Source organism: Emydura macquarii, unplaced genomic scaffold, assembly GCF_026122565.2.
Source record: "Emydura macquarii macquarii isolate MOO-44397 ecotype Brisbane River unplaced genomic scaffold, CSIRO-AGI_Emac_v2 contig_1253, whole genome shotgun sequence".
In the NCBI taxonomy this organism is placed as follows: Eukaryota; Metazoa; Chordata; order Testudines; family Chelidae; genus Emydura; species Emydura macquarii.
Window position 1 is genome coordinate 32,510,856 of NW_027131390.1, and position 13,486 is coordinate 32,524,341.

The 13,486-nt window shown below is 40.2% G+C and overlaps 1 long non-coding RNA gene across 1 annotated transcript in view; it reads right to left on the reverse strand.

The window, feature by feature from the left end:
* LOC137153252 (uncharacterized) overlaps positions 1–12,952 on the reverse strand; it is a 161,525-nt gene extending 148,573 nt beyond the window's left edge. Inside the window, exon 1 of the long non-coding RNA XR_010919745.1 lies at positions 12,617–12,952. This is a non-coding gene — a long non-coding RNA (uncharacterized lncRNA). The remainder of the gene's footprint in view (positions 1–12,616) is intronic.
* Between the last annotated feature and the right edge of the window lie 534 nt (positions 12,953–13,486).

The window sequence follows — 13,486 nt, forward strand, 5'->3', positions numbered from 1 at the left end:
CATTCTCCTCTGAGAACACTTGGGGGGTGGGGAAAGGGTGAGGGGAGCAAAGCCATAGGCTGAGGTGCGTTATGGAGGGGCTTCAGCGGGACTCTGTCCGGCCGCTGCTCCTCCTGAAGTTCCACAAGCCGCTGGAGCATGTCTGCTTGGTTATGCATGATTCACAGCATCTCTTGCGTGGTACTGTGATCATGCTCCTGCATTACTCTTTGACTCTCCCTGTCCATGTCCATGTTCTGGGACAAGGTTATCCGCCACACTCAGAGCTCTGTCTCTGCAGCTGTGGAGGTGTTCATGAGCTCACCAAACATGTTGTCTCTTGTTTTGTTCTTTTTTTCTCTTCCTAATCTGCGATTGTCTTTCCGCAGCAGTTCGAGCGGGCTGGGCCAAGGCCGAGGTATCTACAGAACTAAAATAAATGTACAACGGTGCCATTGGTAGGATACCCAGGGAAATGAAAGAAATGCAACAATGTATAAAAAACTCCCCTTGCTGTGCATAAGGGTAAGACAGACCCTCATTCCATTCTGCAAGTCCCAGAAGGGTCGGCTTGCTGTGCTGTTGCAGAGGTAGTAAGCTAGGGGCACTTTACTCTGCTTTAGAGAGGATTAAAAAAGCTCATTTCAAATGCCCTGTATGAGAAGGGTGCCTGGGCACCATGGTTTAATTAATATGACTATTTTGTCACGAAGGGGCCACTGGGGATCTGGGGACAGATTGGGGGGATTAATAGTGTTGTCTGAAGCTATAGCCAAATAATTAAAAAATGCCTTTACTGGGGCAATACAATGGGGAATAAATATACGCCGTCTTCCCTAGGTGACCATGAGCGATATCAGTCTCCTGAGGGTAAGGCACAAGGAAAGGGAAGATTTGCTGCATACAGTGGGGTACCAGCCTGGCCTTAATGCCACTATGCTGTGTTCCTCCATGATTCTGGCTCCCTTGATTGCAGCGTGGCACAGCAAAGAATCCTACTGGGGAGGAAGAAACAAGGCTGCCCTGCCCCGAAACCTTTTGCAAAGGATAACAGATTACATACATGAAAATTTCCTTGAGATATCAACTGATGATTCTCGGAGCGTATGTCTGCACATAAATAATCTGTTCCGGGAGTAGCCACCCAAGATAGTACGCTAAACCCCTGAAATCACCTTTCCATCCCCAAACCCACCCTTAAAGAAGAACTTAACTGCTAAGAAGAAAATGAAAAAGAAAAAAAAAAAAACTTCACCAGATGTGCCTTCCCCGGGATCATTAGTGCTGTCCTGTGTGCTGCTGGAATGCTCTGGGGTCAGGAATAGGTCCAGACTGTCTGGGAGAAGGGACACCCCACTCTTCTGCGCCCTGCTCTCCACATCCTCCTCCTCCTCCTCATCCACGGAGTCCTCATCATTGTCCTTGGAGTGGGATGGAGCAGAGGTAACGATGCTGCATGGCGGCACCGTGGTGGGGTCACCGCCAAGAATGGCATGCAGCTCCTCGTAGAATCGGCATTTTTGGGGTGAGGAGCCAGAACAGCTGTTAGCTTTCCTGGGCTTTTGATATGCCTGCTGTAGCTCCTTGATCTTCACGCAGCACTGCTGCGCATCCCTGTTGTGCCCCTTCTCCAACATTCCCTGGGATATCTTCCAATAAATGTCCAAATTTCTTTTGCTGGCTCTGAGCTGAGCCACAACGGACTCTTTGCCCCAGAAACCGATGAGATCTAATACCTCTGGCTGACTCTATGCTTGAGCGCGTTTGGGCCTTGCAGTAGCCATGAGGAGTTCAGCTACAAGCTCCCTCGACATTGGCCGGACAGGAAACAAAAACTGAAATTTTCCCGGGGCATGAAGGAAGGGGCCATTTCCGGTGAATATGACCTATAACAGCAGTGTGAGAATGTCCAGAGCGGTCACAACAAGGCATTGTGGGGTACCTTCCGGAGGCCATGAATGTCGAATTACGTTATTCTGTGTCTACATTGATGCAAAATCGAACCAATAACATCAAATTAGGCGCTATACCACTTGCGGAGGTGGTTTTATTATGTCAACTTTTGTCGTGTGTTAAGTCAACGGGACTGCCGTGCCAATGTAGACGCAGGCTTTCAGAGATCGACGTAAGAGACCTTACGTCTACCTCTGTCACCAGTGTAGAGCAGATCTCTGTGTCCCACATCCTCAGAATGTCCTGATCACTGGGATATTGGCTATTCAGAGATGTGGTGGATCTCTTTTTCCTCTAACCTTGACCAGAAATTCCACGCTGGACCCGAGAAACCTTTCCTGAATAAAATTTCATCCCACAAAAACATTTAGCTTTTGACAAATTGGCATTTTTCAACACTTCCATTGTAAGCTTCCCAACCATCCCAGGAAGAAATGTGGTTCAAATTCACACCTCCTGGCCAACTATCTGGGATTTGAGCACTACCCATGCTCCCAAGGAATGCCCATGCATTGCACCAGGGCTTCCTGGAAGGAACAGCAGGGTGCACATCTCCATTGGTGTCAGCAACTGATAGGGTTACTTTTTCTGGCAATGGGTGCTAGACTCAGGAGGTAAGGTAAATAATCTTAGGCTGAAATTAATTGACCAAGCTGAGCACTAGCTGGCCCTTGCAAATACATAATAATCACAGTGATACTTTTTTGTTGTAGTATGTGTTTAAATCAGAATCCTTCCCTTACCCTCAAACATCACTTAGAACTCGAGCAAGGCTCCACCATCATTGTCTAGCCTGGGTTGTTCTTTGCACATCTGCTACATTAAGTCCCATAATCTTTTCCTCCCTGAGTAGCCTGACTGAGGGATCCTTTTGGACAGACCCTTTTCAATAATTTGTCTTAAAATTGGATTGTGAAATCTGATGGCAGAGTCTATTATGATGTCTTTGGACAGATCCTAGCACAATGGGATTTGATTCTAACTAGATATTTCTGTGATATAATTAATGCCAAATAAAGATGGAGACATACCAAATAGCGGATGCCTGGCACATTCCAGGGAGGCATGGCTATGCAAATTGACTTTTTTGACTGTTCCTTCCCTCATTTATTATTGTCAGCATGGGCATAGTAACAGGGAAGATGGGAATGTGTGTCATCCCCATTCAACATGCTCAGCCTAGGGATGCAACAATGATTCCTCATCCTCCAGCTTTAGGCTGGCTGTGAGGAGGAAACAAAGGGTAATTTGTGCAGCAGCATGGAGCAGTCTGTTCCTCACACCCTATTGGCAGTTGATGAACCATCCAGCTGTTCTGCCCTTTAGGAAAGGAGCAGCTGTAATTGTAAACTTCTGGCAGCAGGGTCCACTCTACTCTCTCTTGCTGTAACTTTAGTCCTCAACCACTTCTTTCTTGCATGGATTCTCTTGCTGGTTCTGTGGATCTGCAGAGATGAAGAAGCATGGTTGGGGCAGCACATTTCTTCACATGCTGGTAATGCTGGTAGGCAGCTAGGGAAGACAGGCACAAGGGGAGCATTTGAAAGTTATGTGGGGAAACGGAAGAGAAAATAGAACTATTTGAGAGGAGAAAGACTTGGTTGAGAGGTAATTTGAGGGAGAGGATGAGGGACAGAATGAGAGGAGTTTGGGGAAAGGGAGAGGAATGAGTGGATGTGGTTTGTGGAGATAAAAGGCTGGAGCATGGGAAAGAGTCAGCATCAGAGGAGTCTGGGGAAGCAGAGGAACAGGGTTGCATTTCACACAGAGAAGCCTGGAGGGGAATGGAGGACAGACAGAGGGATGTTAGCAGGAAACATAGTTGTAGTAGTCAACAAGAGCCACTCAAAACTACAGCATAGGAAAAGCAAAAGTTGGCCTTAAGCAGCTGCAAAGCAAGCTTCACCATGCCACCCTAGAGAATACCCCACTGCTGAGTGCCCCCTATTAGATGCAGACCTAGGTTTTCATCCTCCTACCTTCCAGAAGAACCCCAAGTTCTGGGAGTGTTTTGGGGGGCATTCTGGGACTAGTAAGGTGTGTGTTGGAGACAGTGTCTTGTCTTGGCTATTCTCTGGCTTCCACCAGGCCCATAGCTCCAAGAAATGGTTGGCAGAAGCATTCTTCCATCTCGTTGCAGGCTGTACATCAGCACAGCCATAAATCCAACCTGAGAGCTGTGCATAAAGCATTTCCAAATGGTAGTCTAATGAATGCAGTTGGCCTGCAAACATCAGTCTTTTATTGGAGAAGCAGAGTGCACCTCATGTGAGATGGCTTACAACTCTCCCTGTTTAGACTGAGGGGCTAACTAACGGAGACAATTGTTGGTCTCTGACTGTGTACCAGTAGCACAGTTCTAACTTGTAAGTATAGTTGTAGGGGTACAGATATATAGACAATAAAGGCAATTCATTTGTAATGTAAATACAATTAATTTTATCTAACACACACTAAAACCACACTAATTGATTCCTTCATAAAATCATACTGTCCGCGTATTGGTAGAGCTGCCGCTTTCCTGCATTCTCTGAGGAAGCCTCTCCTTTTAGTTACCACTCACAAAGCTGTCTTCAAGTCACTTGCTGCTTGCCCCTCTACTGTTTAAATCACTTGTGCTTTTATTATTATCACAGATAGAAATTGTACGTCTTTTAAGTAGCTCATTCTTTTACGGTAGTCATTAGAAATTGCCTTTAGAGTATCTGTTCTTTAATGTCATAACTAAAGTAATTCTGTTTAATAGCTTGTCCTATTACATTGTAACCAATGTCCCATGAGACTCCATATTGTAAATTTGGAACTCCATCTTGAATAATGTACTCCATTTTGTACTCTTGATGAAACTTGTTTTTGAGTGTATACTGTGTAATTTCATTTAGACGTGTGAACGAGATGTGTGAATGAAGGGTATGTGTGAGATGGGATCAGTCTCCAACACCAGCCTGTCCTGATGAAATGCAAGTACCACCTTAATGGCTGAAGAATGCAGACAAATCCCTGAAAAAGCAAGAAGAAGGATCCACCCCAGAAAGAAAAGAACAAAAACAAAGTATAATCAAGACAACATGAAAGTCATGTCTGTAATTGCCTCAGGGTTCCTGTGTGATCATTGATCACCAGTCAATGTGACACAGCAGGACTCCGACTCACATCAAAATTAAAACCTACAAAAGAACGGGTGAGATTGTAAAGCTTCGGGTAATGTTCTGCATAGCATCAAAGAGCATCGATGCAAGCCCGACAGAGACCCTGCTCTCCCTTGTGCCTGGCTTCCCTGGCCAGGGTAGCCACCATGAGTTGCGAACACCAGCAACAAACTCAAGCTATGATGTCAAGCAACGATCAGCACTGGTAACTATACCTGACGAACTACAGAATATTTGGTGTGTGTGGGTGTGTGTACTAGATATTAGCTATTAACATAATTGTGTTTTTTTCCTGATAATAAGCATGGCATATTGCCTTGTCCCCCTGAATAAAATCCTGTTGGTCTTTTCTTTTACAAGTATAACACAGTGTTACTATCTCCTGTGACAGAAATTCCTAGATTGCCTGCAGTTTGAATAGCCAGTGTCTATTTTAGTTTTATTGCCACAGAGTGAAGCGGAAGAAAGTAGTCTGCCATAACCACAAATCAATGAAAAAATCCCAGATCAACTGCCATGAGGTTCATTCAGCTATATTAAGTATTTCTTTGCAGTCTGGCAAACCTCACTAGCAGGAAGCAATCTATTAGGGTCTGAAAACAGGAAAACAAATAAGGATAAGCTAGATGTCATGCTCTACTATCTCCCACAGTTCTACTAATGCATAACGCTCAATGTTTGTAGAGTGCTTTAAGAGCCACAGGGAGCAAAGAGGCTAAGTACAACTATTTAAGAGAAATATTCCTGCACCAAAGCCCCTACTTGAGAAAAAGGTCCGTGCCCATACCCACCACAGCCACTATACGTTTGTCAATTTTTCTGCCCTTTATTTGTGTAGAGTTCTCCAAACAAATCACTCACGACATCATAGATAGTAAACTTTCCTCTGACTCTATCATGGTATGCAACAGTTCAATGTGCAATGTCTTTTCTACAGCTGATCAAAACATTGAAGTTTCATTGAAATCTTATAAAAATTCTGATAAAGCCAATGGAAAAAAATTGTGAAGATTATTGATATGGCTTTAAATAGCTCAGTTTGAAAATATTGGCCTTAACCTTCCTGTGCCTCAATTTCTCCAGCTGTAATTAGGAGATAAGTATTTACCTGGGAGGGCTGCAATGGATGAGTTCACTGGTCACATGTGTGAAATACTATTGCTATTAGAATTGGGTCACAGTGGGAGGCCTTCCAAAGTGCTGGATGTAGAGAGGGGTAAAAAAGCAGGTCATTCAAATACCTTCTAAAGAAAGCAAATGATAAAAATGTATAAAAAATGCAAATGATTCGTATGAAGACTGTAAAGGGGAATGTTAGAGCATGTGCACCAGCAGGTGGAACTACTGGAAAATGAAAACAGCTGAGGATGACTACTGCTTTGTGTTGAACCTGAATTTAGGGCATGAAAATAGTTTTGCACACATCTGAGGGAAGAAGCTAAGACTGTTTTAAGCACTTCATGGTGCATTACTCACCTCACTCAGCCATAGTCCGTTGACAAGACTGATATGGCTTGCAACAACTTGCAAGTTTGTGCAGGAGCTTCCTTTTTCTTTAGGAGAAAGGTATTGGCCTGACAACTTTGGAGACTGAACTTCTTTATTGACAGAGCTGGTGCCACTGGCAATGTGGCTGGCAGTTTCAGCAGGGAAACTTAACAGACATGTGTATCTACCTTAGGGTTGCTCAGTCAAGAACACCAGTAAGAGTACATTAGTTAGTTGCAACTGCTTTGTGGATAAATTAGGGCTGTCAAGTTCGCATCTTTCATTAGTGATAAACTTACTTTAGAAAGACTAAAGGAAAAGAGAATCCCTTTGTGAAATTGTGATGTGGCACAGGTTGCAGCCATTATTTGTTACATTGTGGTTAAGGGAGTTGAGTGCAATGGGAAATACTGACACAGATTATGTCTATTTTTATCCTAATATGCTTGGGATTTCTGTATACACCCTGACAGGATACACCCTTTACTGTCACAAATTTATAAGAGCCTAACTGACTAGGTAATCACATGCACAAAGATACAACAGAGTTTCAGGAAGAATATTTATAAGAGAGGAGGTTTAAAAAAACCCAAACCCTCAAAAATCCAGTAAATAAGTGGTATTGGATTATACTGAAGTTAATTTTTCTATCCTGTTTATAGTATAATACATAGATAAGGGAAGACTGGAACAGAAGAAGGAAGATGCATTAAGAGGTTATGACTGGTAGAGTTAATTAATGGTTAGGGCACAGAATAGGGACCCTAAGGTTCTATTCATGGCTATGCCAGTGACTTGCCAACTTCGACAAGTTACTTAACCTTTCTGTACCTCATTTTTTCGCAGCTGTAAAAAAACCAAGTGATTATTCCTTTCTTTTGTAAAGCATACTCAGATGTTTAGGTAAAAGCAGAGGTGATGCATGCAGGGTCATATGGCCCCCCATATTTGTTGCTGGGCTTGTTACTGAGCACGCTCAGTCCATATGAGCTTGCTCAGTCCACTGCTGAAGCTGGCTGCCCTCACTCTGCCCTCCTACTATTGGCAGGCATGGGTCATCTCTGGGTAAAAGTAGTATTTTTAAAAGAATTCTATCTTATGTCAATTTTCCAGTTTTGTTCCACTAGGAATTAAGTGACAAGAACCACTTAATTTAAATACAGGGAATCGAAGTATTATTTTACCTCTTCATTCTAAATGAAGCTTAAAGCTCTAAACCTTCCATCTTATACTATGGTAACCTACATCATTGGTGAACGGTTTAAGCACAAGTACAGCAAAAAAGTAGTTTTTTCTTGTTTTTTTTTTTTTTTTTTTTTTTTAAAACGAGAAATAGTTTACAGTTCACTCAACCAGCTTCAGAAGAGAGTCTGGAAATATACACATACATTGTTTTAGGACCACTTCAGTGGATACCACAGTGGTTTGAACAGTGATAATAGCTGAGTAGAGCTGGGTGAAATATTTAATTGGAATAACTTATTCGCTGAAAAAAAAATGCAGATTTGGGTTAATTTTGGTGAATTGTTAGGAAAAAAATTCAGAAAGGTCTAAACTGTTTGTTTCAGCATTTATGAAATGCCTCTGCTTTTCATTTCGGAAAGATGTTTAGGTTTGGAATTTAATTCAATTTTCTGAAACAAATATTGCAAAATGACTGCAAAAACCAAAATGAAACATGTAGTTTCAGGTCAACAAAAATGTTTTGTTTGACCAAACACAATTTGGGGAGGCCTTTTTGTTCTGCCAAACAGAAAAAAATTCATTTTGGGTGGACCTGAAATGAAAGTTCTTATTTCCACCCCCTTCACTTTTCAGCCACTCAGTGGAAAAGCTACTGGTTAAAGCTCTATACTTTAGTTTCTGTGTGCTCTGCAGCAAGCTGTATGTAACTTGTGTGTCAAGGTTCTCTAGATTTTGTTGCTCTCCAGTGCAGCTGGCTAATGTCCCCCACAAGCACACTCGCATGTAATTATTTCTTGAATGATTACACGGTGTACTTGGGTGTTTTCTCTCATGTGTGGAGTTTAAAAAAGTACAAGCACCTTTCTACCAGTCTAGCGCCTGTCTGAAGAATTTGTTGCATAAGCACAAAAGGAGTCAGTTGAAGTCTCTCCCCTGTCTTCCTCTTTTAAGGATTTTGAATGGTTTACTCATTTCAATGGGTAGGGACTTGTATGTTATCACTTGTGAACCGAAATTAAAAACCGTAGAGATAAATATCTCTGGCTTGTAAAATCAAGTATTTCTTTAATCAGAATTAGAGAAGGCCTGAATCCTCTTTAAATCCCCTTGAACTTCTTGGAAATTCAAATCTGGATGGAAATTCTTTGGGAGGTTCCAATTTAAAGATGGTTTCAATCCATTTAGGGCTTTTTCTTTGTTTTAAATTAGGTCAGATTTTCCTATGAAAACAAATCCCTATGGACTTCTTATATAAAGTAAACACTTAACAGAATTTTTTTTACATAAGCAGATTCACAAAGTTATTATATAGTTTAATTGCCAGGCTGTACAAGCTGGAGAAGAACAAGAAAACACTGTGTGGTTTTTGCAGGAGCTTCTGCTTTAAGAAGGCTGGAATTTATTGACTCTGCTGCCCCTTAAACATTCAACAGTGTTTAGACATTTTTAACCTGTTCTAAACCTAGAACCCTACAAGATTTCCTTAAACATTGCTGAAGTAGAGAAAAAGCAAACTAACTTACAAATAAGGATGTATTTTAAATTTAAAGGGGTATAAGGTTTTTTTGTTTGTTTGTTTGTTTTTTTTAAGTGTATAATATATAGAAGAGCACAATCACAGTGCCTTAATCTTCCACCCCTTTTGCCAGAGGTCTTTAACTTCTTCAATTATGAGCCCATTTTTCATTTAGGGTTTTTAAGGTTGCTTGGCTTTTTAATGGAATGGTCATCTTCATATCTTAATAAAACAAAAAATGAATTATATGCACTATTGGGCAAGCTTGATATAACTTTTGCTAGCATATGTAAAGTATGAAAACCTGTGGGGAAAATCCTATTCAATTTAGGTTCCACTTGAGCACCCTGCAGCGCACTGGAAATGAGTTCAATCATAATGGTGCCGAAAAAGGTAAAAGCTGGGGAAAAGATGGAGATTACTGATTTGAACCTAATTAAAAAGACCTGATGATAATGCTAGAAAGCCAGATGGCAAAGTCCATTTCTCAGCACTATACTGGCCCAGAGATGGAATATGTTTAGCCATTGACATTCTGCAAGGGTAGACTGATAATATTAGCACAGGGAAACTAAAAAGATGTCTCCGGCAGTGTTGGACCTTGTAATTATAACTATTGCTTACTGGGACCAAAGAATAGTGTAAATTCTTTACTTTCAGTGAAGTTCTCACATATTAGTCTTTTAAGATATTAACAAAGACACCTTAACCCAAGTTTTCCAAGTTGGACACCTAAATGTGCCTTTATTTTTCAGAGGTACTTCCCTCCCAAAGCTGCTATTGAAATCAATGTGAAGATGTAGGCGCTTGGTGCCTCTTGAAAATAGAAGCACTTAGGTGCTTAAATCTGTATTCAGCTCCTAGTTTTAGGTATCTAAGCTTCGAAAATTTTGGCCCCCAATTTTAAACCCCAAAACATATACTTTGCTAGTACTCTGATACTTTCAATGCCAAAATTATGAATAAAATCTGGATTAAATGAATACTAATATAACATTGCATCTATGGTTGTGGTGATAATTGGTAACCATTACAATCTTTACAATAATGCCTTTGCACGACACTGACTTTACTAAAGTATATCATAATCCCTAGGTACAAAATTGAGGGAATACAGTGTTAATATTCTCTATTTGCAAAGGTAAGTTATAAAGATATTAATGGTGGCCAAAACACTCTTTGGTTTGTAGACACAGTGTGTTAATCTGCACCAGTATGGCATACATTTTAATGTGCACCAGCATGTTGCTCACTAACTGTCCCATGTGGACCTTGCAGGCAAGTTCTAAACATTCCCTAATGCATATTAGTGTAGTACTGTTTGAAACGGGAGTTTCATGCACTAGGAAATCTTTATTGTGCTCCATCTGGATTCACACAAGTCAGTTAGTGCATAATACACTGGTGAGAGTTAAAATTTACATCCCATTGTGTGGAAAAGCCCTTAATAGAGGGAAATTAACATGTTATACATATAACCGTTCTGGCAGATGGTCATTGCAGTAAGTGGGGATTGGGCTCAGTATTATGTTTAGGATTTCCTTTCTAAAATAAGTGTGATTTGAGCCCCTACCCAAAACCTTATCCAATCTCATACTTTAGAAATTTAAAAGTCCAAATATCTTGGTCACCATTCCAGGTGTTTCTTCAACACTCACAAGGATACAGGAATAATTGAGAATATGAAATCCCAAATGTCTCTATTTATGAAAAACAAAAATTAAGGTGTGCCTAAACAGGGTCTTGAGGTATGGACTGCCTCAGTCCTATTTAATCAATCCCCACCCATCTGCAACCTCACTCATAAATTCATATAGTGTTGGTGGTGACAAAGTTGGTGACAGAGAGTGGCTCTCTTCTGTCTGCATGCTCTAATCCAGCAAAATCCACAACTTTAGTCCTGGTCCAATCTGTTCACAGAGATTTAAGGCCAGAAGGGACTACCAGATCATCTAGTCTGAACTTCTGTATATCACAGACCAACATCACCGCCTAACACCCCATACTAAACTCAGCAATCAAAGTTAGACCAAAGAATTATAGTCCCCAGGAGACTAGACTATTATATGCAACAGGCAGAGACTGAGGGACCAAAGTGCATTGGTGCTCCTTGGCCTCTCTCTGAAGTCAGCTCTAGCATCCCTAGCAGTTCTGTTCCACAAAGTTAGCCCTGTAAGAGATTCAAAATCTCTGGATGGGAAACTCAGAGAAATTTAGCATAATAGGTCAGAGTCCCTGGCCTCTCAAACAGTGACCTTCAGGTCTCCTTGTTTTGAATTCCCTATCCAATTGGAGTACACAACATGTCTGCTTGGAGTGATCCATTTTCCTCAGGCTGTAACCTTTCACAGTTTCCCCACCCTTTCATAAATACATACATCATATAACTTACAAAAAGAAAACCCAAATAACATGGCAAAACACTGTACTGAAATGCTTTGAGGCAGAGCTATAACTCATGATAATTAGGCCTTCCAGAGCTAGATAGCTATACCTTTCTCTTACAGGGGAGCACAAATCTTTTCCTTTTAAATCTTCTAGCTCTGGGATGCACAGATATTTTCAATACTAATAGCATCTGCAAAGAACTAGTTCTAGAAAATTCTCTGCAGAAACAGACTTTTCTGAGTGTACACTGCCCTTCCCCAGCCCCCTTAGGTATGTGTGAGCAATATTGGCATAATAAATGATCCAGAGCAGGCACTTCCATTCCAATCACCAACTCATTTCATCTAAAAGGAAAGGATAGTAATTATTTTGGTGTCTTTCCTAACTTAATCATTAGAAAGACTTCCTTTCTCTATCCTAATTTGGCATTTCTAGCTTTCACCATTTTGATGAGGGAAAGGCCATCTGAAAACGTAACCAGATCTCTCTCTCAGAGCAGCACAAACAAAAAACAAACAAATGCATTACAACTTGTGGTTTGCTTATCAGCAAAAATATAAGGGGAGACAAACTACAATAACTGTTAACCTTTTTTATCATAGCTTGTATCTAACTAATTTTATTCACACACACAACTGGATATATCATTGTTGTTAGTATGTTCATTATTCAACCACTCTCATGACTTCAGATCATCTAAATCATAAATTAAAGCTATTGAAAACACTGTATGACTAGGGGATTTGGTGACATTTCTTTCAGTTTATATATGAATGAGTATTTAGAATAGACAGAACTAATTTCATATAGACTTTTCATTAAAGCAGCTTTAAAAAGCTGGCCTGAAATAAAACACACAAATGAAGTGTCGGCAAATGCAAAAAAATTGGCAGTTAATAGTCAGTGTGAAGAATCAAGTGCCCAGTGCTCTAGAAATAGTTTTAAGTTGTTCACTTACCATTCAAATCCTACTGCCTCTTGGTTTCTTGCTCTTTGGCATAGTTTATGCAGCAATCCTTAAAAGTAGAATTGTTTGCTAGCAAATTGCATATAGCTCTAACAGGAAAGTTGGTCTCTCGGCTTTAAACTCCATAGGAAAATAAATAATTGTCTTGTTTCAAACACCTCCATAATCTACTCTAAAAGCAAAAGATTTTAATTGTGGTTTTTGTCTGAATCCATAGCATAAATTTAAAAAGACTGACTAATCTAGGCTTGGCTTATAAAAATATACAATCACAAAATACAGTCTTAATGTTTAATTTTATTATATCAATAATTTTGTTTCCCTCCTTTCTTCCTAAGCGCTCAGACAAGGCTAACATTCTTCAGTGAGTGGTAAATGATTACTTAACTGGGAGCTAAGTCTCCATTACAGAACAGCTTGTGATAATTACTGAGTAATCTAGTTCCACTAACTAGCTCCCACCTTTAGTTACTGTATAGCAAACTGCAGCTAATATTTAATTGTGTGTGTGAATATAATAAAATGTTGATGGCACTAAAAAAAGTCATATTGATGAGTACCCCTTAAAATGTTTTTCTCTATGCTTAAAAAAATAATTTATTGTGGCCCAAATTTTCCTGCAATGGAATTGTTTCTTAATTGTGGCAGCATTTACCTATTTACTGGCTTTGTTTGGAAGATTGTAATTAGCACCTGGTCTATTGAGAACAATTTTTTCCTTATATATTACCTACTGTGATATAGTTCAATAAAGTACATTGTAGGTGGTTAGGTTCAACTTTATTTTCCCCTTAGTATAACATTCTGAAAATTGATTGAATATCTTTAATCTGTATTTTGTCCTACACAGACAATAAAATA